Genomic DNA, 25,424 nt, shown 5'->3' with positions numbered 1-25,424 from the left:
AATTATTTCTGTTCTATTTTCCAAATTTTTCTAATGTTTCAGTACTGTTTATGCAATAATAATATTTAATAATAACAGAACTGGTTTTGTTCTCATGGGAAAAAAAAAAGCCCAAGATGAAAATTCCAGATGTGTAAAAGTAAAAGCATGGCTAGATTCAAGATCTGGAAGAATGTTTTGGTTTTGGAAAAAACGAATAAACAAAAAACCAAAAAATCCCCAAAAATTTAAAATGAGGACTTTTAATGTTAATTTTAAGGGGTTGATTTGCCATTTCCTTTTTCCAAAATATTCGTAGATGAAATCTTGTCTGTATTTATTTACATTGCTATTTTTCACATAACAATATAGCATCCAAATAGAAATGATGCAAATGTAGTAAGGTGGGACCTCTTCTTGTCCATTATGTCACTTACCCTGAGTGTTAATGAGAGGGATCAAATGATGAAATGCAACCTTCTAGAATGCCCAAGTTTTTGCTACTTAAATTTTTTTTTGCAAGTGTTTACTTCTCAATGTGTTATACATACAAATGCATATGTACTGCTTACTTAGTGTATATTCTAGTGGACCTGTAGTGATTTAAGTAATTTTTTAAAAACCATATGTGTATATTTTGTTTTCAAAACAAAGTAAATGTATACTATTAAGTCCTCCATTAGAATGTGTAGCAGAATCATAATATGTAAATCAGTAGGAGACTTCAGATCAAATATCTGAGTATAGCTCACGCCTGTAATCCTAGCACTCTGGGAGGCCGAGGCGGGCAGATTGTTTGAGCTCAGGAGTTCGAAACCAGCCTGAGCAAGAGCGAGACCCCGTCTCTACTAAAAATAGAAAGAAATTAATCGGACAAGTAAAAATACATAGAAAAAATTAGCCAGGCATGGTGGCGCATGCCTGTAGTCCCAGCTACTCGGGAGGCTGAGGCAGAAGGATTGCTTGATCCCAGGAGTTTGAGGTTGCTGTGAGCTAGGCTGATGCCACGGCACTCACTTTAGCCAGGGCAACAGAGTGAGACTGTGTCTCAAAAAAACAAAACAAAACAAAACAAATATCTGAGTATAAGCTGCTACTTGCGATGTAAGATTAACTGAAGTAAAAATGAAAAGTTAGGCACAATAGACAAGTTGAATAAGCATAAATAGAAAAATAAGGGATGTCTTCATCTAGGCTTAATTGCTGGATTAGGGAAGTAGTGGGTGTTATGAATTCAGGAGGTGGATAGATCACTTTGGGGTGGAGTGAATGGAGAAGGAAGGCAGCAGAGCTGGTTATTAAAGACAAATATGAGAGTCCCTAAGTCAAGGAAACTCACCACAGTATCAGAGTGCTAGAGTCAGAACCCAGAGTGCTAACAATTCACTGAGTTTTCTTCCTCAAGTTTTCTAAATGATTCATCCTCGTTGACCAAAATCTTGATTAATTATTGATGATTTAAGAGTTACTAAGACAGAATTAACTGCCGGCTGAGTTAAGGAATGAAAATAAAAGGTTGTAATATTATTACATTAAAATTAGGTATTTTGGAGAAAAGAAGAGAATCATACAGTAATGAGCAAGCTTTCTGATTCTGCCCACCTGAAAAAGTAACCCACAAGTCTGACGGTTAAAGCAAGGAAATTGGAATACAACCAATCTAAATTGGAATCCTGGCTCTATTCTTTGTTAAATGTGGTGATATTGATGATGCTGATGGGTTAATAGGATGATTGAGATAATGGATGTGAAGTAATTAACTCAGTGTTTGCTACATAGCAAGTACTCATTAAATAGTTGCTATTATTCAGTAATAGTAATAACACTCAAATTCAGCTATGGGCCATATAATTGCTTGGAATAAAAGATATCTTTCTGTGTACTTTTTAAAATAAATGTAAGCTAATAAGTGCAATGACAGTTACTGTTTTGTTTAGAACTATGTAATGCAAATGAAAAAAGGCCAAAATATTTTTTACTCTTAAGGAAAATGGAGTTTATTTGCAAAAGAAGGCAATAGTATTTGGGAGCTGTATTTCCATATCTGTCATTTACATGGAACTCTACCAGAAAGTCAGTATAGAGCCTCACCAGGGAAGCCTTGTACAATTTCAGCTCCTTCAGTGGATGATTGAGCTGCTATCTGCCTTGTTGTGGAGATGATTGGAATTACTTTCCCTTAAGTGGCTGAGGTCAGTTGGGTGTATTTCTTAGTGGTGCTTTTTTTTGCAATTCCGTCTGTACCAGCTGGGCTTCATTTGGCATTCATCTGACCTTGCTCAATTTGAAATCATGATTCTAGCAGGGAGGTGAGGCGATCCTACAGGGGCTGAAAGTTGAGGAATGCTGCAGAATTGTTTTGTAAATTTAGGGGAATGATTTAAGTGAATGCTGGTTATAATTCCTCTGCTCCTCCCAGGGATCAGTGAGAATCACCTGCTGTCATGTGTTTGAAGAGCCACAAATGAAGAAAATGAAGACTATGAGGAAATTATTATTGTTTTATTCAGAAAAGTTTTTGTTTTTCTAATAATTTTATTTGAAGTGGTTTGTGCAGCAAACCTGGAAAATCATTACTAACATTTAATGTACTTGCACTTTGGTATGTGCTAGTAATTGGTAAAATGTAAAATTTGCTTATGTGACATAATAAAAAATATATGTGTGGTTTCTGCCCCTTGTACCTGGCAGAGAGCATCTAAAACCTTTTTAGTTTCCTATGCAATAGGGGTGCTAGGTGCGTCTTTCGTTCTAATATTTGGCCTTTGACACCTGTTCCTGACACAGAGCACCTAATTCCTTGGAATTTCCTGAGTGATAAGTGCATCTTCTTTGGTAACTCTTGGTGTGCTTCTGGATAGGGGCTGGTCACTGGAAAGACTATGCCATAATTAGAATCCTGGACCTTTCAGCTTCCAGAACTTTCAGTGCTGGAGATTGAATTAATAATAGATTATGCCTGCATGATGAAGCCTCCGTAAAAATCTCAGAACTATGAGGTTCAGAGAGCTTCTGGGTTGCTGAACACATCCACATACTGGGAGGGGGTGCACCCCAACTCCAGGGGAAAGAAGCTTAGAATCCTGGAGCTCGCTTTCTCTCTCTCTCTCTCTCTCTCTCTCTCCCTTGTTTTTTAAGAGACAGTTTCTCGCTATGTTGCCCAGGCTGCTCTCGAACTTCTGATCCTCCCGCCTGAGCCTCCCAAGATGCTGGGCTTACAGGTGTGAGCCATTGCACCTGTCCTTGTGTACCTCTTCCTTTGGCTATTCATTTGTCTCTTTTAAAATATCCTTTGTAATAAGTTGGCAGTAGTAAGTAAACTATTTTCCTGGGTTCTGTGATCCATTCTAGCAAATTATGGAACGTGAGGAGGGGATTGTCAGAACCTCTGATTTGTAGCCAAGTTGGACAGAAATTGTGGATAACCTAGGGACCTATTACTTGTGATTGTTATTTAAAGTGCAGGGCCCTTCAGAACATGGCGCAGCTGGCGCACAGTGCACAGTGCTTTCTCATAAACATCACTGCAGTCCACGAGGCCACGCATGGCGCAGGGCACAGGCCACGGCGCCGCAGCCTCAGCAGGTGCGCACACACCGTCCGCACAGGGCTCGCTCGCACTGGCTACAGACCGCATTCCCATCCACGGCTCTCACGCACGAGGAGCAGGTAATGGAGGCTGCCCCAGATGGGTCGGCTTTGGAGGCCTGCCCGAGGCTCTTGGTGGCTGTCAGGTCCAATCAGCATCTGCCCACGTGCAGCCCTCGAGGCCTTCACGGGGCCGGGCTTTGGGGACTCTGGCAGGTGAACCGACTGCACAGCCTTCAAACCCACTTGTGGTTCATGTAGGTCTGGGCCCCAAGGAAAAGGAGTTGCTTGGTCTTCTCAAAGATTTCCCGTTAGTAGCGCTCCCCGCACACTCCACGGCTCAGCTCCTTCTGGCCGGCGCGGACCTTGAGCTGCAGCGGGGCCGCCTCCGCGAAGGGGCAGCCCGGCTGGGGCATGGCCGCGGGGCCCGAGGGACGGGCGTGCCTGACCACTGACCCCGTGGGACTGAGCCCTTACACCGTGGGTCTGTGCTAACTGTGGTTGGTGTCAGAACTGAATTGAATTGTAGGACACCCGGCTGGTGTTGGATGGTTGGTGTGGGGAAAAACTCGCACATCTGGTCACAGAAACGTTGAGTGTGAGAATATAGAAGAGAAAAATAGTTGGTTTTCCCTATAGTCAGCTTAATCGATAAATTTTGTTTCCTTCTAAGAAGAAAGACGTAGCTTGTGTTGAAACCTCTCCACAACCAAGCCTGCTAGGATTCAGTCTCCTTAATCACGCAGTTGGCTGTTGGAAAAAAAAAGGCCTCCCACCTGCACTCCCACCTGCAAAAGGGGTGGGGTGAGCAGCGCATATTGTGTGGCATATTGTGTGATGATCGGGCACAGAGGCTGAGTCTCGGGAATAAAAGTTCCAGTCTTTCCCAGTTTAGCCAGGGGATCAGTGACTGGAAGGGCTTCCCTTGAGAGCATAAGGATGCCTTAGGAAAGAGACAGTGACACTAAGGAATAGAGTTGCCATCTCAGGTTCAGGAAGGAGTCAGAAAATAAAGGGATGGACTTTGTAGTGGTTGGGAAACCAAGTGATAGGAAACTGATAGGAGACAAAGTGTTCTTGTAACTAAACTGTCTAGATCTGTGGTCCCCACCCTGGGGCCCCAGACTGGTATTGGTCTGTGGCCTGTTAGGAGCCAGGCTGCACAGCAGGAGGTGATTGGTGGGCAAGTAAGGGCAGCTTCACCTGTTTTTACAGCTGCTCCCCATCATAGCTTGCATCACCGCCTGAGCTGCACCTCCTGTCAGATCAGTCACTGCCTCCCGTCACCCCCAGATGGGACCTTCTAGTCGCAGGAAAACAAGCTCGGGGCTCCCACTGATTCTGCATTATGGTGAGTTGTGTTATTTTTTCATTATATATTACAATTTAATGATAATAGAAATAAAGTGCACAATAAATGTAATGCACTTGAATCATCCTGAAACCCCCCTCCCCTCTCCAGTCTGCGGAAAAATTGTCTTCCTCAAAACCAGTCCCTGGTACCAAAAAAGGTACCTCTGGTCTAGATAAATGAAGCTAACTTTTAAAAAGTAGTAATTTTTCAGACATTTTAAAGTGGTTTTCTTGCATTCATGCTCTCTGGAGCAGAGTCAACTAAATAGAATCTCTTTCCTCAGTGACTGGTGTGAGCATCGTGAACATTGTGGAACACCGTTTCCCCCTACTTAGTAAGTTTGTCTAATTTCAAATAAGAATAATTTGACCAAACACACAAGGTGGTAGTTTTCTATTTAGGGAAGGTTTGATGTACTGTGGATTGTGTAGCTTCATTTTCCACAAGGGCATCATGATTTCTTTCTATCAAGTACAAAGCAGGAAGAGAAGCTCTATCACTACATCTTTCTGAGCATCAGCATCTGAATTCTCTTTAGGAGGAAATCAGCAGTTTTGTATTTGACCTCAGAGGTACGGATGGCTATTAAACTGTCTGTGTTCATGCTGTCTGGGTGTGTGGGTGAATCTGGAGGTATCCTCTGACCAAGAATGACCTCTTTCGGCTGGAATTTAATTGCAGCTGGATAGCCAGTGTTGCTTTCTCACAATCAGATTTTAAGAAACACTGAATATGCATGATAAAGCTTGAATGCCTCCCCTCTCAAGGACTATCAGAATGGCATATGTCTTTGATTAAACCTCACGCAAACGCTGACATAGGACATGTCCAACAAATTGCAAAATTTTAATTGCATTTTTTCTTTAAAGTAGGTTGCTTCAACAGTAAGTCATGCATTGCTCGATGGGGATACATTCTGAGAAATGTGTCCTTAGTTGATTTTGCCATTGCGTAAACATCACAGAGTGTACTTACACAAACCTATATGGTATAGCCTACTACACACCTATGCTATATAGTGCAGCCTATTCTCCTAAGCTGCAAACCTGTATAGCGTGTTACTGTACTGAATTCTGTAGGCAATTGTAACACAATGGTTAGTATTTTATGTATCTAAACATAAAGTATAGTAAAAATTCAATGTTATACTACTATAGGATCACTATATACTATTACTTTATGTGTAGTCTGTCTAAAATATGGGGCACATGACTGTAGGTTTTTACTTTTTTTTTGCTGTATCATTTTGTGCAGTCTTTCAAATTTTTTTTTTTCCCTTCAATAAAATGATTCTTTTAAAATAATCCTTAAAATAAGGAATGGTGCTTTGGTGCCTCACAGTATAACCTAGATTTATATTGTTGTGTTCTTTTAAAGGTTTAAAGTCAACATGATAAAGAATTTTTTTCTACTGTTCTAAATAACTGTGGGAAGATCTTTTCATTTTGCCACTTATCCAGCTGTTGTCAGTGGAAGGGATCATTTCTGAGAAATGGGTTCTTTTGGTGAGGTTTGCTTTTGTGAACCACTCTGGGGACCCTGGGAACAGGGATGGGTGGGGGTTGTCTGGACTGCTGAGTGCGTTGGGCAAGCTATTGTTTAGATAGTAAATATACAGCTGGTAAGAAGAGAATCTTAGTGTAGCCATCTGCCTAACTCAATTAGCAGTTATGTGAGTGCCTGTTTTGATTTAGCGAATACCATGCTTCCATCAGATCTTTGTGCAAAAATTGCTTTCTCAGAGAGGCTTCCCTCACCATCTTAAAAGTTGAACAGATTCCTTGTCCCTTTTTTTTCGTACATAAAACTTACCACTATCTAACACACTACATACATATTTTTTTTAACTGTCTTTTTCAACTAGAGTGTAAGTGCCATGAAAATAGGGGTTTTATCTCTTGTGTTCACTGCTAAATCCCCAGTAGCTAGGACAGTGCTCAATAAATGTTGAGTGAATGATGACTGAACAGCTTTTCCTGGTTAGAAGCAGGTGGATATAGTCTACATGTCTCTACCCCTGCAAAATTATACCAGGGGACACATTGCCTCAGACCAAAATTAACAAAACGTGGGCCTTTGATTGCAAGTAGGCACAAACAGCCATGCTTGTTGGGCTTGGGAGAATTCCTTCTGTAGGTCCTCAGGTATATCAACTGACTTCTTGGGTAAGAACTTAACTCTACAGCAGACTCTAGGATGTCCCTGGACAAGAGTGGTAGGTCCTGTGTTCGGCCCAGGCCCAGATGCACTAGGTATAGAGAGCTGTGCCCATGGCATAATGAGTGTCTCTGCCTTATTCATTGAAAGGCTAGGATCTGTTCCTTCTCTCCCATAAAATACCTTAAGCAGCAGTTTTACCAATAGAAAAATTATCTCTAATCCTTTCTATGCTACTTAGCCTGCCTTAAAATCTTGAGAGATACTTCATATACTAATTATCTAACATCAAGATGATGATTCAGTTAGGACACATGTTATGTTAATTAGCCAGCCCCAAAATATTGAGTCAGATTAACTTATTCACACACTTCATATTACTCATAATGAAGTATTTCAAAGTAAATCATCACAAATCCAGTGTAACACTTGGGCATGTAGAGCTTGAGATTTAGCATGCACTTTCACTTTTTGCAAACGAAGTGTAAAAATAGTAGTTAAGAGCATAGTTCAACTATAGTTCAACTGCTGGATTCAAATCTAGGTGCAGACTCCAACTAGTTGGGCGACTTATGGCAAGTGACTTAATATATTCAAATCTTCGTTTCCTTATCTATGAAATGGGATAAAAGTATTTAACTTACAGGATTGTCATGAGGATTATGCAAGATGACTTATAAAACCCGTGACAAAAATGCTTAGCACATAATAAGTGTTCAATAAAATGTTAGCTTATTCACTGGGCAAAGATTTTTGAGTTTCTATAGCACTGTAGGGTTAAGAAAGGAAAAAGGCTTGCAAACATAATTCTAAGTACATATTTGGGTTATGAATGGATTGCTGAGTGGGATTCCATAAATTGAGATTAAGAACAAAATTCCTTAAGAGATCAATCTCTCTTGTATATTTAAAATTCCCCCTATTTACACAAAGTATTATACACAAATTACATGCACAATGGCTTCTAGAAAATTTCTTATAGTAAAGAAGCTTCCTGTAACAGCAAAGATTTTAGGGTCGTTCTTTTTGTAAATGAACCCCATCATTAGACTATAGGATTTAATACTAACTGGAGTGCTTTATTTATCTGATTTTTAACCTCCCCTGTTGAGACTAGGAGGAGGATGAAAATGGAAATAATAGAGCGGCATTATTTTCTGGTTTTAAGGTAGCAGGCCTGTATACATTTGAAGGTCTTAAAAGATGTGGATATAATTTCTCTCTTTCTTTCTCTTCTCTCTCAATCAACACAGTATTTATTTTAAAAACATACCAAATTCCGTGAGTTTATCGCACTATCATAAAATTGTAAGGACTCTTCTGTTGGTATTAGCTGGTTTGTGCAGTAAAGTTTTTATTCAATAGGGTGATGTGTGAGAACAAAGAAATTAAAGAAGACAACTGAACTGTGAATATTTAAAATGATCACTGAGGCCCATTTCATGAACAGTAAACTCACAGAGAGGAGTTGGGCCTCAGGTTATCTTAGGAACTAGCAGCACTGGCATCACCTGGTAGCTTTCATTTACTATATCGAGCTCATCAGGATCTGTTGCAGGCTGCTGCAGAATCTGCATTTAACAAGATCCCCCAAGCAATTCAAATGCACATCGTTTGAGAAGCACCTAGACTGTGTAATTGAACATGGACAGGATAGGAAATAGTTCTACTCAAGCAGGTGTGCAGTACAGTAGGTAGTCTGATGATTGTGCAGACTTGCGATGGATCTATGAGACATGCTTATCCTATAATTTTTTTTACTATATTCTTTTGCTTTTTCTCGCACACAGGTGTTTCTACCATAATGTATTCCTAAAAAAGCTTAACTTTCTTTAGGTATGGTACCAAAAAAATATAACAGGACTTACTGGTAATAAATAGGGTTAAATAGGATTAAGGAAGATAATTAAAAACCTCTAAAACTTTAACTAGAACATCAAGAAAAACAAACAGTCTTGATAAAAAATACCAGCAGAGTTAAAACTCCTCTAATGTTTGTACCCAGCACCAGTTGATCCCTTTTGAACTCTGGGGCTCTTTTTCCCTTTAGAAAAATCTCCATGGTGTTGACTTCTTAATTATTTTGTTGTTAATATAAACAATCAAGATCTGTATGCACAGCTTCACTAAATAGCTTCATGCTGTGGAAAGTGTAGTGGATATTGAATCCACTAAATCAGCCACTTAGTAGGCTAAGGGAAAACTCTTTTGCAGGATTTTTGGTGTTTTTCTTAAAGTCTTCAAATATAACTAAGACACTCGAAGGCTTGTCCCTGATGGCTTCAAAATGACAACGTGTTGGAAAAGCAATCACACTTGAACCAATGTGACTTTCTTCTTATGCTCTATCTACTAATGATGGATGACTTAACTCACATTACAGAAATGGACATCGTAACAGAACAAACTGAAGTTTCCAGTTTTCTCTTCTTTTCAGGTTTCTAAGAGTAGGATACACACATGTGCTATGATACCAAAGATGGAACACCTTTCATTTCATGATTAAGTCATCAGTATACAGATGTGGTTGGTTTACACTCATGACAGATAAGAAGTGAAATTGAGTTGCATGGTAAGGACAATCTGAAATAACTTAAAAAAAAAAGAAAAAAGCCCTGTGTTTGGGGTTTGGAGGAGCTACCCAGCTCAGTTACTAACTGGATGGGAAACTTTCTGTCTGACCCCTTCAGGATCCATATTCGCACTTGTGTTTTAAAGAGTTAGACCTGACAAAAAAATTTCTCATTTCCCATCTTGCTCTAATTTTCTCTTGACTGTTTTTTTTTTTTGTATAATTACTTTCAGTTTGTGTGTGGAGTTTAATACTAAGACAGTGCCAGGTCAAATAAATTCCTGCCCCTTTCCTACTTTAGCTTCTCTTTATGAGTGGAATCCCCCTTTTGTTCCTGGCCTCTTAAGAGGCTTGCTAAGCTCGAGAAGAGGAAATGCCAAAAGTGACTCCAGTTAAGTCATGTTCTCTTTATGTGGGGAGTAGTTTGTGTGATTTCCAGTCTTTCAGGAGCTTTTAAAAGGTAGAGATATGAAAGGACTGGGTAAAGGCCAGTGATTTGACACTATTTTACTTGTAGTATTTAAGTGTTTGATATACTATTTGAGTAGCTGCCTTTGTTTACATAGGTAATGTGGCCCCATGTGCAGTGTTCAGAAATCAAGGGAGTAGAGGAAAGCCATAGAAAGGAAAGGATAGTTTTCAGAGCTGGTATGTGTTTTTCCAAAAAATTATGACCCAACTATTTCTATTGGGAACACCTAGAGTAGAGCAGTGGGAGATCATAATGTAGTTAGTCCAAAGTTGGTTTTCTGTTTGTTTTTGAAGCCTAAAGCTTCAAGCCTGAGCAAGTAATAGGGATGGAGAATTCTTACCATTTTGTGGAGCTTTGTGAGCGTTTCTCTTTATTTTACATCTCTCCATTTTCCACAGTAGCCTCAGAATTTCCTTTTGTGTGAATCTATGCCGGGGGCTTCCCGATTATCACTTGAGGATGGCTCTGGTGACGGGGAGAACTTGCTGGAAATCCCCTTGAGCTGCCTTCCTGGAATCAACCTGGGTTGAGAAATCTCGGGCTCTGGGCACACAGAAGATGCCTGGTAGACACATCATGGGGCCGCTACCACCCTCTTCCCAAACATGATAAATGGGGCTGAATTGCAGAGGCGGTGTCATAGCCCTAGAAGGAGCTCTGTGTGTTTTTCCTTTCCAAACATTGTCTTTTCTCTTTCAACTGATTTCCAAAAAATACTCCGGTAGCGCCTTTTGTAGGAAATAGAATGATTTAAAACACTTAGACCTGGAGGGTACAGGTTAATTCTTCCAAAAGGATCTTGTTTTATTGTTATAATAAGCTAAGCACAGTTTGTCCTTTTTTTTTTTTTTAAAATTAAGAACGTGCATTTGTTTGGCTTACATAAACAACAGTCTTCTGTCAAAAAGAAAAAAAAAGGAAGAAAACATTATTCCGGATTTCTCCCTATTTTTGATCAAGCCTTTACACATAACTTCCTGACTCTAGGAAACACCAGGGGTAGAAGAACAAGTTCAACAACACTTTGTGGAAGCACTAAACCAAATCCAGAATCTGGACAACTGAGCCAGTTCAGTCAATGAGTCAATGTCTTGGGAAAAGAAGGAAAAAAGGAATAGGGAACTATTTTACATTGAAAGGGACTTAGAGATTAAGACACTTAAGCAAGTGAGTTAGGATCCTTATTTGTAAGTGGAAAACAAAAGTAATTGAGGAAATTTGAATGTGGACTAGGTTTTGATGATATTAAGGAATTGTTAATTTTGTTATAAATGATAATAGCATTTTATTATAAATGATAATAAGCATCGCCCCCTCCTCCAGCAACCTCCACTCCCCATGCATGCAAACTAGGCAAGTCTCTTAATCTCTCTCAGGATTACAGCTACAAAATAAAGATGCTTATTTTGGAGGGTTGGTGTGGAGATAGAATGAGACAGTATTAGCATAAAGTCTGGCCAGGGATTGTTGTTTTTTGTTGTGGTCATCTTTTCTATCATCATTACTCTTTTTTTTTTTTTTTTAATTTCAAAATACTGAGGGAGTACAAATGTTTTTGTTATATGGATATGTTGTTTATGGCTGAAGTCAGGGTGGTTAGGGTGCAGGTCACCAGAATAGTTTCATTGGTTCATTATACCCGATAGGTAAGTTTTTATCCATCTCTCCCTCCCATCCTCCTCCCTTCTTGGTTTCCAATGACCTTTACATCTCTTTGTGCCCACGTGTACCCATCATTTAGCTCCCACTTATTAGTGAGAACCATCATTACTCTTATCATATGAGGTTCATGCATCATTTAAAGTCTAACTCTAGCTTGTCCTTTAAAAGTTTTATGTGTTTCCTTTTGTTTTTCTATCAGTAGTCCTATTGGTATCCTGCCCCATGAGGCTTAGCATCTTGACCTTGCTCAACACTTACTCTTGGGTGTCAGGCAGATGGGAGGGGGGAGGAGGGGATGGGTATATACACAGGTAATGGGTGTGGTGCGCACCGTCTGGGGGTGGACACGCTCGAAGCTCTGACTTGGGTGGGGCAAAGTCAGTATACATAACCTAAACATTTGTACCCCTGTAATATGCTGAAATAAAAAAAGAAAAAAAAAATAAAAAACAAAAAACAAATCCAAAAAACACTTACGACTGGCTTCTCTGCCAGGCCCAGCGATTGTCCCTGAGTAGATGCTTAGTTGTTGAATGAATGAACTCTGCTCTCTGATAAACTTACAGCTGAAGAATGGATCTTTATTGAAACTTCTTATTGGCACTAAATGTTAACAGATTTACATTGACTGAGCTGCTGGGAGAGGACTAAAAAGGGGCTCACACCCCACATTAGTATGTTAGTGGCTTGCTTGTTGCTCAGTCAGGCCTCTTCCCATTCCTCTTCCTTGGAAAGTAGGCACACAGCCTTTTCTTTCTCATCAGGTTGCAAACCCTTTATAAAATGAGAAATAAATCATATTAAAATCCCTAGGCCGGGCATGGTGGCTCACGCCTGTAATCCTAGCACTCTGGGAGGTCGAGGTGGGTGGATCGTTTGAGACTAGCGTGAGCAAGAGCGAGACCCCGTCTCTACTAAAAATAGAAAGAAATTACTTGGACAACTAAAAATCTATATAGAAAAAATTAGCCGGGCATGGTGGCCCATGCCTGTAGTCCCAGCTGAGGCAGGAGGATCGCTTGAGCCCAGGAGTTTGAGGTTGCTGTGAGATAGGGCGACACCACGGCACTCTAACCTGGGCAACACAGTGAGACTCTGTCTCAAAAAAAAAAAAAAAAAAAATGATCATGCTGTACTTTTAGCTATGAGTCTACATTAAAGTAATGGCAAGACCTACTGTAAAAAAAAAAAAAAAAAAAATCCCTAATGTTTTGCTTATAGGAGGCAGTGGCTAGATATCAAAGAAGACTTTGTTTTTGTACCTAAAATATTTTCAAATATTTTGAAGGGGACTGGGAGAATTGGGAGGATATTCAGTGTAAGAAATGGTACTTTTTTCCGTTAAGTGATTAGAGGAAGTATTAATATTAGTTGTAGAGACATTGTGGTCACCTTTAATTTATAGCTGTCAAATATTAATTTGGTTATAATTATACTATAGTGCTTAAGAGGTAATTATTTACATGTGTTGTCTCTTTTCATCTTTAATACAAATAATGTGGAGGGGGAGGTGGAAAAAGGCATTTCTTTAATGTAGATGGGGCATTCAAATGTGGAAAGGGCAGAAATTCGTTGGAATAAACAGGAGAGGTTAGATGCTGATATTTCAGAGTGCTAGTCTATTTGGAACTTCATAGTATTGTGGTTAATGAGGTAAATACTTAAGGCTGAGTCTAACAACTAAGTGCCATCTTTGTTTTAGGTTTAAAAAAGTAACATGTAAAGGATTTAACATTATCTTAACGACTTAAAACAGATTTAATTCAGTAATTCTAACGTGTATGTTTTTTCTCAGTTTGCAGCTCAATCAAAACATTGCCCATTGGTCTTTTAGCTATTTTTGTGTAAGGAGAGGTTATCATGAGTTTTATCAGTGAGAGTAATATGTGTAAAGCTTATAAACAATTTATCCCTTTAAAGTGAAAAATTATGTTGTTAGAGAACTATAGACATATAGAACTGTAGAACTTTAGAACTAACTACTGAAGGTATTTAAACTGTAGAAACATTTTATTACAAATCAAGTGAACATGTGGAAATCTGTTTATTATTACAGTTCAAGTTTGAATATTTTGTTTTCTTTTTCTTTAAGAAGAAGCAGGGGGAAAAAACTATGCTTGTTGGATTCCATGCCAAGGTCAATGCTCCATATTTTGTCTGACTGTTTAATTTAATAACATTCAGGCACAGAGGCAATCAGGAGGCCATCCCCATTGGTGAATCCATAGTTATAAAGAAAGCATGTACTTCAGAACTCAAGAAAAAAAGCTGTTTGTTAAGCCCAAACCTAGTTTAAGATCTTTTTGAAAAATGTTTATAATTTTCCAGAATTCCAGGATTAAGTCAAGGAAACACACAATAGAAATATATACATTTGACAATGGCTTTCTTCTTTGTAAGTTATCTTAGAGTCGTTATTTTGAAAAATGAGGTAGCTGTATTAGTCATATAATTTGAGATTTGTTAATCTTTAGTCAGGAGTTTTATTTTACCAAAGTGATTAAAAAAATAAAGAACTATCTGTTGACTTTTGGTAATTAAAATACTCTTGGATTTGTTATCAAGTTCAGGACCATTCACCTTGGTTCTTAAACAATCTTGTTTCAACATGAAGAACTCTTGATTTGAAACTTGGAACTCCTGAGAAACATTTTTTCTGTGATTCTCAAAAATAACTTCAGATTGCATTTTGTTTTGAAAAGGATAAAGTAGATGTATCGTGATTGTCTTTTTTTTTCCTCATTGAGTTTCATTTGTGTGAACTTAGATAAAATTACTCTGCTTCAATTTATTCAATTTAGTGAAGCAGTAAGGATTAAACATTTTGCACAGTGAAGTGTGCTGAGTCTTTTAAACTATTTCTAGAGTTTTTAAAGAACAGAATTTAAAATGTAATGTAACTAAGGTGTACTCTGTGCGGATGTCAACTTTGAATCCCCCTCCCCCCTTCATCTCATAAGCCCCTCTTGTTCCTTTTTGTAAACATGAGTTGCTTATGGCTTGTGTACTGAAAATGCTGCCAGGAAGTAGGGTGAGCAAAGCTTCTTTTCCCATGACCCTCACTCTAATGTTGTTCCAAGGGTTCCCTACTTAGAAATGCCTTGATAACCACATTCATTCCTGACATACCCCACCCCCAGCGCACACAGCCGCTGAGTGCCATCTGACCCACAGTCCAGCCGCAGCTTTTAAAAATACTAGTGGCGAAGGCTTTTTACCTAGAACACTGAATATCTGCAAAAAGATTTTGTGTGCAATGTGTTGTATGTGTGTTGAAAAATTATCTTTTTTTCAAAGACATTCATTTACTTGTCAGCCTGCAAGGTAAAGGTTTAGTAGTGTGATTTTTTTTTTTTTTTTAATTTTGAACTCACTAAAGCGTGTATGTCTGTGAGTTCATCCTTTTTGTATGATTTCTGGAACTTTTCTTGTTGACAGTGAAGTCTAAAATGCTAAAACACATTCAGGTTCTCTTATTTCATGACTTTTTTCATGAATATTAAAGTTTATAAGAAGACCTGGTTGTGCCGGTGACAACATTGTCCACCCCTTCTCCCTAATTCTTATATGATCGCTCGTTTTTTTCCTTTGGTGTATAAGGAGAGAAAACCATATTTGCTGAGTAAACACTAGGGCACAGAATTTATTTCTCTAATTTTCCAAACAACGCTGAAGTGAGCACTAGCGTTCTTCTTTTATATAGAGAAAATTGAGACCTTGCAGAAGAGGCTAAGTAATTCGTTTGAGGAAACAAAAGCTAATCAGTCATTAGAAATAGGATATAAACCTGTCTGATACCAAGCGCTGTTCTTTGCCATTTGAAGCCAGCACTGTCCAAGCTGTGAACATTACCCAGGAGCTTTATGCTCTAGGGGGGGAAAGAATGGAGGGTGCAGAGGAAAAGCGCCTGGAAGGCAGCTTGATGTGGGATGGGTCCTGAAAGGGAAGGAGGCTGGTGCCAGGAGGTGCAAGATAAAGGGATGGGGCGGCTACAGCTGCACCTTCTGCTTCCTCCTGTTGTCAACTGTCAGACTTTGCTGCTCCAGGGAAGATTCGGCCATTGTTATGGTTTTACACAGGGCCAATGAAGCTTTGGAACCGTACTTACTGGATTATATTTAAAAAAAAAAAAAAAAGTGTATATATATATAGATATATATGGAGAGTGTGTGTGAGTAGAGGTGGTACGTATGGTTATACTTCATTTTACCCGTCCTAAGGAGACAGAAGCCCACAGGGTTATGTATGAAGTGTACTTATTCCTGGACATGAGGTCTCATTCCAGGCCCATGGGCTTGGGGGAAGAAAGCAGACAGATCTATTTGATGGACTATAAGGCTCCTTTGCAGAGTACCCGTCATAAAGAGAGGAAGTGGGACTCTTATTCTTATGGTTAGAGAGATGTGGTGCCTCCTGAAAAGCCCCAAGATAGTCTATAATGTCAGGAAGGTTAAATGTGTGTGAATAGAGGGAGTGTGAGACCCAGGAAACTCCATGTGGGCTGTTTCCTGTTAGAGAATGTCCACTGTGTTACTGACCTTTGCACAACCCCTCCCTTCTCTCTGCAGCCTCTAGCCTAGCTTGAAGAACCTAGAAAGGCAGCTTCCTTGTCCTGTGTGCTTACTGGGAATCTAAATTATTGGCACACCAGCTGAGTGCTCTAAGCCTAAAGCAAAGCGTTAGAGACAGTACCCAGGTTATCAGATACTGCTTATGAAGCAGATTTCTCTATGCAGAAGACTTTTTCTCCACGGGGTCCCATTGTGAAAGGAGGGATTAATTTTGGTGAAATAAAATGACCTAGTATGAGAAGTATTTATTTTAATCTGAAAATTGTTATTTTGTCCTTACCTAATGTTTAGAGCAAGCCGTACTTTGCGCTGTACTAAGAACTGCGCTGTGCAGTTCTGGCATGCCCAGGCTCACAGGGAAATCCACAAGGTTGTCTGCTTTAACCTGAGACTCCCAATTTAGTTTTGTGGGTTTTCCAATAAATAAACTTTAGAGGAAATCTTGGTGATTTCTCCAGGAAATACCCAGCCAAGGGCAGCTGATGTGAACAAGAATATTACTAGTAATAGTTTTCTTCCCTTTTCATTCCCAGAGCTAGTTCCTACTGAGGCTTCAAACCATTTCCTTCCGCTGCTTGCTCACTGTGGGTCAAGTACTATCATCACCCTGATCCTATTGATGAAAATAATCTGTTTATTCCCTACCAGCGACTCAGATGATAGAGGTCTTATTTTTGCGTGTAGTTAATACATGCCCTTGTAATGTTAAGTGATTGTCGAACTGGTGTCAGCATCTTCCTTCATTTGCTTGGAAACTTTGAAAGAGGGGTGATTCTGGGGCTGAAATGGCCATATCATCTCATTCAGTGACTGCATTTGATTGTTCTATAGGAACACGGTGCAGGGTGCTAATGGTAATATATTTGAAGTGCTTTCGAGGTTCCTGTGTTTTATAATTCATAGCAAAGCAACAGGTCTTATTACTTCTAAAGCTTTCTTGGTTGAAGTACTGAGTGCCTGTTACGTGCCAGGCATTCTGCTGGTGATGGCCCTTTCAAAAGGTCCATAGATATCATATGTGGTCCTATCTCCTTAGGCACAGAGAAGTTGTCATCCAGTACATTTTCACCTATTAAATTGTCCTGTAGGGTCACATAGTAAATTAATGCAAACAGAACTGGGATTACAACCCTTGGCTTCTGACTTTCTACCTAGTTATGTGTGCGTAATAATCCAAAGTCTACATATTTTTAAGTCCTGTAAAGAGCAGATTTTTGTTATGTTAGATGAACATTTAAATTGTAAATCTTTGAGTTAATTTTCTTTAGAACTACTTATAACCACAGAAGGTGGATGTAAATGAAATTTAGACTGGTTAGTTTGGGAAATGTTTGAAAAAGTTTTTCTGGCCAAGTTAGTAAGATTCTACTTAACCCTAGTGGTTTAATCTGTATGCATAAATACAGTTTTTTACCAATCATTGTAAATGTGAACACTATTAGATTATGGAGGAACATCAATTCTCAATTTGGAATTAAAGCATTGAGCACTGACCTAGAAATCAGACATGTTTAAGATGTGTAGTGGGGAAACAAAGAACTAAATAAAAGATCTTTCATGTAACAAGTGCTAACTTTATGATTCTCAGAAACTACCCGGTACTTTAAGGATCTTTGAGTTTGAGGCACTCCTCATTACCTTCTCCTTTCTCCCTGGCTGAGTTCTATTTCATCCTTGTAGGAGATAAACTGGGGAAACTTAATTTTAGTCCTTGATTACAGGATTCAGATTAGCTTTAAGGAAAATTTTTTAACATTGCAATGTATAAGTGGAAAACATTTCTTTTCAGATGTATTTTTAAAAAAGAATGCTGTTGTTTCTGTTTGTGGTGTTTTAGTTCTAGTATAGTGCTTTCCATATATTCTCATAAAGTTACTCCTAAAGGGAGAAGAGAGGAAATATATACCCCGTTCTAAACACGCACCCCACTCCCTATAAGACTAATCAGTTTGTAGCTCCATTCTGCCTATCGCAAGCCAACATTTCATTAAAGTGTATTTTTTACTTTATAATATATTTGTGTTTTCATATAAAAGTAATAATAAAAAAGTGTTGTGCTTACCCTGTGTTATTCCATCACAGGATACACACATCCTATCTTGTGCAGGCCACTCCTGGAGGACCTTCTGGGTGCTTTTGGTCTCATTCATCTGTTTATGCAGAACTCAGTGCCTTTCATGTACCAGGCCCAAATCTGTTTGTTCAACAGTGAACAAAGTAGGCTAACGTTTATTTATGTTTTTATAGAACTTAGATTCTAATGGAGGGGTGTATGTGTGTGACAGATTAACGAGTAAAATATGCTGTGGGGTCAGATGGTGATGAATGCACCGAGAAAAATAAACCAGGGCAGGGTATGACAGTGCATGTGTCTATGTGGGGGCTGAAGAAATTGCTTACTCCTGCCCCATCCCTACCACAGACCTGGGGGCAACTAGTGCACAAACTTTACTTCATTTACCGTCAGAGTCCTTGACCTTAAATCACAACGGATTGGCTCCTTGCACTGCACAGCATCTGAACTGAATGCGAGTCTTACATTATAAAGAATTTTCTGTACTTAAAAAGTTGTGAGCGTTTGGAAATAACAGTAACAGTATACACAGTTTCGTTTCTCAGTTGTGCATCTCTTCTCATGAGTTTTCATCCGGACAATACAGAGAGAGACTAGTACTATCTTGTTGGTTATCTGGCGAGCCCTTGCTAAAATATTGCCCACAATTCCACTGATGTAGCATTTCTAACATTCTCAGATGGCTTCTATAAACAAACCGCTGCTGGTAGCCACCATCAGCTCATCAGTTCATTGTCTTCTTTTAGGCTCATTGTCTTGTTAAGGCTTGGAGCCTCTGCCAAAAACAAACCCAAGGGACTGGGTGGGTTGAAGGCTTCAGGCCCTATGCCTAAGGAATGAAAAGCTAAGTTAGAACTGATTTCTTATTTTTCACTGTCATACAGGGACAATAGCAATCTATTTCCAAAGCAGGCTTTTCACGGGGTTAGGGTTTTGTGGCATTGAAAGAGAGGAAAAGGCAGCCGAGGTAGTCCAGCATGTACTATTTGTTATTATCTCTTTCAGGTTAGAGATACTGCTTTTCTTTAATGGACAATGTCACATGCTCCATATGATGTCATCGTTCAATGTGACTGATCGAAGCACACAATATAAAGATATACTATGACTCGCTCAGTCTAAATTTCACAGTTTTTATATTTTAACATCTCTAAAATAGGAGGTCTTGCAATTTAGCATCTTAGAATGGATGTACTATGGTAAATAAAATTACAGTGCCTAAAATTTTTAGTAGTTGAGGAACTGATGATAAGGTTTGAAGTAAGCCAAAAATACCAGGCAAGAAGAGGTGAAAAACACATATATATTTGTTAAGTTTTTGAATTGAATGGTGACCTAATCATCAGCTGATTATGTGCTATCTTAATAAAAGCCTGGCATAAATGGTTCGTATCATTTGTATGAAAGTCTCTATTATTTGCAGCAATAAAATAATTGCAGACAGCATGTCTTCAAGAGTGTGGGAAGTGCTGTAGCCAGACACAGTTGTACAAGTTGGCACAGTTGGAATTCCTCAGTTCTGGTTGCTTAAGAAAAGTCTTTGCTATTCAGAAGCACAGCAGGCAGTTGCTGACTATGTACAGATCACTGAAGTGTGTGCATATTAGTGGCTCAAATAAACAGCACAGCATTTTAGGTTAATGAGTTTTATTTAGTTTGTACTTAGTTTTTGGAATAAAAGATTGAGATTTATCTTTATGCTTTCTGGTCAGTATAATCATCTCATAATAAAAATAATACTTTATGATATATATCTTCAAAGCCATTTATGAATTTTTATAATAACCATTCTATGTAAATATACAACATATCAGCAGTTAAAATAGTTACATAGTGGGGATATAGGAAGATCTATAAGAATGAGATTGTTTTTAAAGTAAGAATATTATAAATAGAAATGAAAATTATAAATGATATGATGAAAATGAAATTTTTATTTCCTATTGAGCTAAGTCTGGTATGGTAGAATTGTAGGTTTAAAAGGAATATCCAGAAATTATTTAAGGTCTATAGAAAGGGCTGATCTGAACCTGGGAGACTGAGATTCCAGCTCCAATTCTATTGCTTGAATAAGTCACTTAACCTTGGGCCTTAGTTTCCTCATCTGTAAAATGGAGATAATTATCTACAAAGCTTATTTCCGCAGTAGGGTTCCAGTGAGATAAGGGGTATAAATATGATTTGAAAAATCTGATCATGTGTATTTAAGGTGGTGGGATGGCTGTAGTCAGTCTCTTAAAAGTGAAATGCTTGGAATTTAAATTAGAACAGAAAAAGTAATAAAATAGTCCACCAATAATCATCATTTTTATTGTGATACCTTAAAAATGGGGCAGAGGGTTGGCTCTAAGGGTACATAATGAAATCTGCAATTTAAAAATGTTGTTTTTCCAAAATAGTCTCAAAAATTGCTTTAGTATATCAAAATGGGGTAGGATAGCAGAGAAATGAAGTCTGTAAACATGTGGGATAATGAGTTTATTGAAATGAACTCACAAAAACACTGTGTAAATGGAGAATAATGATCTTTGTGCCCTTATTTCCCTGGCAGTGCAGGCTCTACCCTGTTTTACAGTGTCCTTTTTTGTTTCTTTTTGGAAGAATGAGGCATGATGCCAGCATACGTCCACATCTTGTTCAAGACAGCGGTTTATGTATTCTCTTTCCAATTACCATTCATTATAAAATATTCCCAGTTTTCAAGAGAACATGAGTCATATTGCTATGTGAACAAATTCTTTTTGCTATTGTCATACTGTTCATGTATAGCCATGATATTACATATTATACACTTTCATTTGGTCAAAGAAAAATACAAATAGTGAAAACCCAAATATGTTATCCCGGTAAACATATCAACTTAAACATAGCCACTTAATCTGTACTCACATGCTAAGCTTGTCACTCCACTTAAATTGTGCTTGGGACATTTTTGGAGGTTTATGTGAGTGTGTTAGCTTGTTTCTTTGCTTGATTAAACAGATTCCATTATTAGGTATGGGAATGTTTTTCTTAAGGAATGCTGGTATGTAGATATTTATTAATACTGAGATGATGCTTTTTGAAGTTGTAGTAATAAACTCAATCGTTGGAGGCAATATAGGTGTCGTGTAACTTTTATTATTGGTGTATAACAGCTGAGGAAAAATGTACTTAAGTAAATGGCCAATTTACCTTTTGGAACAGAGACAGTTTGACTGATGGTGTTTGTTGTCACTCTAGTGTTTCCTTGGTTGGCAGGCACCATGGCTCTATTAAATTTGGTGCCATCATGTAGTGGTAAGTTGTTACCTTTATAGGTCCAGAGAAGTAGACTGTCTGTAGGTCTAGTAACTGAGAGCCAAGAACTGCCATGTCTTTCTAGTTATTGGTTACCTCCTTCAATAATAGTAGGCTGGGCGCCATGGCTCATGTCTGTAATCCTAGCACTCTGGGAGGCTGAGGCGGGAGGACCGCTTGAGGTCAGGAGTTCAAGACCAGCCTGAGCAAGAGCAAGACCCCATCTCTACTAAAAATAGGAAAATTTAGTGGGGTGTGGTGGTACGTGCCTGTAGTCCCAGCTCCTCTGGAGGCTGAGGCAGGAGGATCACTTGAGCCCAGGAGTTTGAGGTTACTGTGAGCTAGGCTGAGACCACTGCACTCTAGCCTGGGTGACAAAGTGAGACGTTTCAAAAGCAAAAAAAAATATTAAATAATAGTAGTTATTATTGTGGTAGTTTATTGAGGTCTTTGTGCTGTGCTGAACCATTTACATGCATGATTTCAGTTGGTCATCATAACAATTTTTTGAATAGATATGTTAATATCATCCCCATTTTATAGATAGGTAAATTGAAACAGTCATTTTAAAAATGGATCTCTCATAAGGTAATGTTGAGATTTAGGTAGTAGGTGCAATATCTGGGCTGTTCTTGTCAGCAGCCACGCGTTTTCTTTGCCCAGCGAGCCATTCTCTCTGGCTCCTTGCATCTCATCTACTTGATTTGATGTCCGGATCACTGAGTGTGTTTGTTGTTTGTTGGGGCTCTGGTTTTCCTCTGTTGCTCATAGCAAGGGGCAAGTCTGTGTCACCCGGCTTCTTATCTCTAATTGCTCTCTGACATTCTAAAAAGGCCTTAGTTTACCTCTCCTAAATACTCTGAATTCCCACGCTCTGTTCTGTTTATTGACAGCCTCCTATGCTGGATGCAGTAAAGATGCAGTAAAGTGTGGAGAGGTTCTTTGCCCTCCACAGGCGTACTATTCAGGGAAGATTATGGGACTTAGACACAAATAAGTATAATAATAAAACGCAAAATTGTTTAGGGTATTTCAGTAGACGTACAAAAAGGAGGTAGATTACAGTAATGTAGTATTTCTCAAAATTTCTCCTGAAGTACATCTAATGTCACAGGAGGGGACATGTACCTCCTCTGTAGTCTGGGGACATAGCCCAAACTGAGTGCCTCAGTGGAAATATCAGATACCAGTTAATTCATATGAATTCTGCTTTACCTGCAATATGTGCATTTTAAAAAATGCAAAACAGTATAAAATTATTTGGCTTCCTGCTCCCCAATTTTCAAATAAACATTGTAGCACCAGGAAGATGCACTAAGAATATCCATAGTTTTCTAAACCTCTGGCTGCGTACTATAAGACACATAGTATTTGGCATCTGTAAATCAGCAGATATAGTGCCCTCATTGGATTATTTAGGGTGGCTTCAGGGTTATTTACTCTAGAGAGAGGCAGGTCTTTAAAGGTGCTTTTAAAGGATGGAGGTAAACTACATGCACCATCCTTAAGCACAGCCAGCTGCTCTTGCAGACCATCTGTTGGTATCTTAATAGTATTGTAGCCCCTGCAAGGTACGGTGCAGATTCACAGTCCCAGAGCTGTGAGTACCTCTCTATTTGAAGACGTTTGAAGGTCACAGCAGAGACAAAGGGCTGTTTCCACAGTGGAGAATGCCTTTGTCGAAGCTGAGAGTTCAGTTTAGATTGGTTTGTTTGGCTGGAATTTTGAGTGTGCAAAGAATAGTTTGGGAGAAAGGATGAGTCAGAAAACATAGAGGAAAGATGATATGCTTCAATAGCCTAGGAGGTAACGACTTAGTGTGGTGCTTTAAAACTACATTACATGCGTCAAATCATGATTTAGCCACAAATGTATTTGGCATATGATACCAAGAAGGGTGGGATGGAAAAAGGAAGTAAATTCTGGCAATAGGCTGATATGTGACATGAAAGATAAGGTAACACCAAATGCCCTGACAAAGTCATTGCCTTGGGTGGATAGATACTTTAGGTAATCAAGAGAAAAATGGGCTGCAAATGAGGCTAGATTACTGAGGCTTTCCATTACTGAATCTGTTGATAAGAGAGCAGTCATGAATGCTTGGCAAACAGTAGAAAATGAGTGATTGGACTGGGGAAGAGGTCATGGGTGGGTAAGTAGACCAGGAAGCCCAGGTAAAGCATGCCAGGCCATCCCAGTGTTACTAGGAAGCTTAGGAAAACTGTAAACTCCTATTTTGGATAACTCAGTATTTTCTAGTTAAAGAAAAAAAAAGGCAAGGGGGATATTTTTGGGAAATTTTGCTTGGGGTTACAACATCTAAACTTCAGTGACCACTTAGAAGTTGCCTGCTTCTAGATACACAGACAGTGCTTTATAAACAGAAACACTGAGGTAAAACAAGGTAGCTAAAGACAAACCCTTCTGAAATCAAGAGTCTGAGGAAGAGAAATCTCAAGAGAGGGAGCAGAGTAACAGTTACTGCAGTAGGAGGAGAATCCAGAGAGACTGCAGCATGCCACTGTTTCTTTACCCCCTCTTTTCAAGTTTTTTCTCCCAGGGTAGGAAGATGGGTGGTTTATTTCATCCTTTGAACTTTCTATTTTTAACTAGGGTTGCCGCAATAGTGAAGTCTTTGTGGTTTTTCATTTTTAATTTTTATGGAATTTCAGCTTTATAAAAACCGTGGATAAAATCTGGCCAAGTGTTAGTTCCTATTTGTTATTTTTAGGCCGGAATCTTCTGGAACTGCTTGCCAGACACATATCATTTATGGGATTACAAACTGTTTGGTCTTCATTAGAGGCTAGCACCACTATTTATTTTCACTGAAGCTCTCCCGAAGATAGTAATTTAATACTCAGATTAAATATGTTATGCTTACAATGAAAATATTTCATATTTTGTATTTGCCATCATAATAAATAATGGTTTTAATAGTTAACATTTGTTGAGAATCAGTGTTTCAAGTTTCTCTTCTGTACCAGACATTGTGCTAAGCCAATTTCAAGTTATATTCATGACAGGCTTGCAAAAGATTAGTATCTTCCTTTTGTACGTGAGGAGCCTGAGATTCAGAGGCTAAGTGCTTGCTCTAAAACACAGTGCAGTAAGTGGTAATCCCTGGATTGGCATCCTTGTCTGTCTGACTCTTGTGCACACTTAGTCTGTGACATAAAGGAATGATTGATTTTAATCAAAGGACTTCTTTCCAGATCCGAGCACCTTCGTCACTTAAGACTTTAGTTCATCCACGGAAACAGATGCTTTAACTTATATGGCCTGCAAGAAGGGTGAATGGATACATGTAAAACGGGGTGTGGAAGTAAGACTCCGAATATATACTGGGTATAGAAATGAATGAGGCCTCTCAAGCTAGGCTGATTTGTTTTACCAACCATAAAGTACCCAAACAACCACCTCATTCCATCCTACGATATGGCACATTAATGTAGTTGCCTAGAGGGTCCAGTGCTTTTTCGTGGGAATGAAGAGAAGCTTGAGGGCCCTCTGGTAATTCTGTCTCTGATGACCCCTGTGAACATGCCCATTGCTGCATGGCTGTGCTTCTCAAGGCTTTCAAGAAAAGAGAATTCCTTCATTCCATTTCTGTTAGTTACTCAATTTCACTCGAGCTCAACTCCCATTTATTGAGTGACTACTATGTACCAAACTTCATTATGGGTCTTCTTTATGAACGCTTTAATTTTTAATAT

At 38.9% G+C, this 25,424-nt stretch overlaps 1 protein-coding gene and 1 pseudogene across 1 annotated transcript in view; one reads left to right on the top strand and one right to left on the bottom strand.

Moving 5' to 3' along the window:
- ARHGAP42 (Rho GTPase activating protein 42) overlaps window positions 1-25,424 on the top strand; it is a 333,741-nt gene that overhangs the window by 26,974 nt on the left and 281,343 nt on the right. The window lies entirely within an intron of this gene.
- On the bottom strand, window positions 3,434-3,983 carry LOC105822778 (annotated as a pseudogene).

Source organism: Propithecus coquereli, unplaced genomic scaffold, assembly GCF_000956105.1.
Source record: "Propithecus coquereli isolate 6110/MARCELLA unplaced genomic scaffold, Pcoq_1.0 Scaffold636, whole genome shotgun sequence".
NCBI classification, from domain to species: Eukaryota; Metazoa; Chordata; class Mammalia; order Primates; family Indriidae; genus Propithecus; species Propithecus coquereli.
Note: the sequence above shows the minus strand (reverse complement) of the source record. Positions and strands in the feature narration are given on the sequence as shown.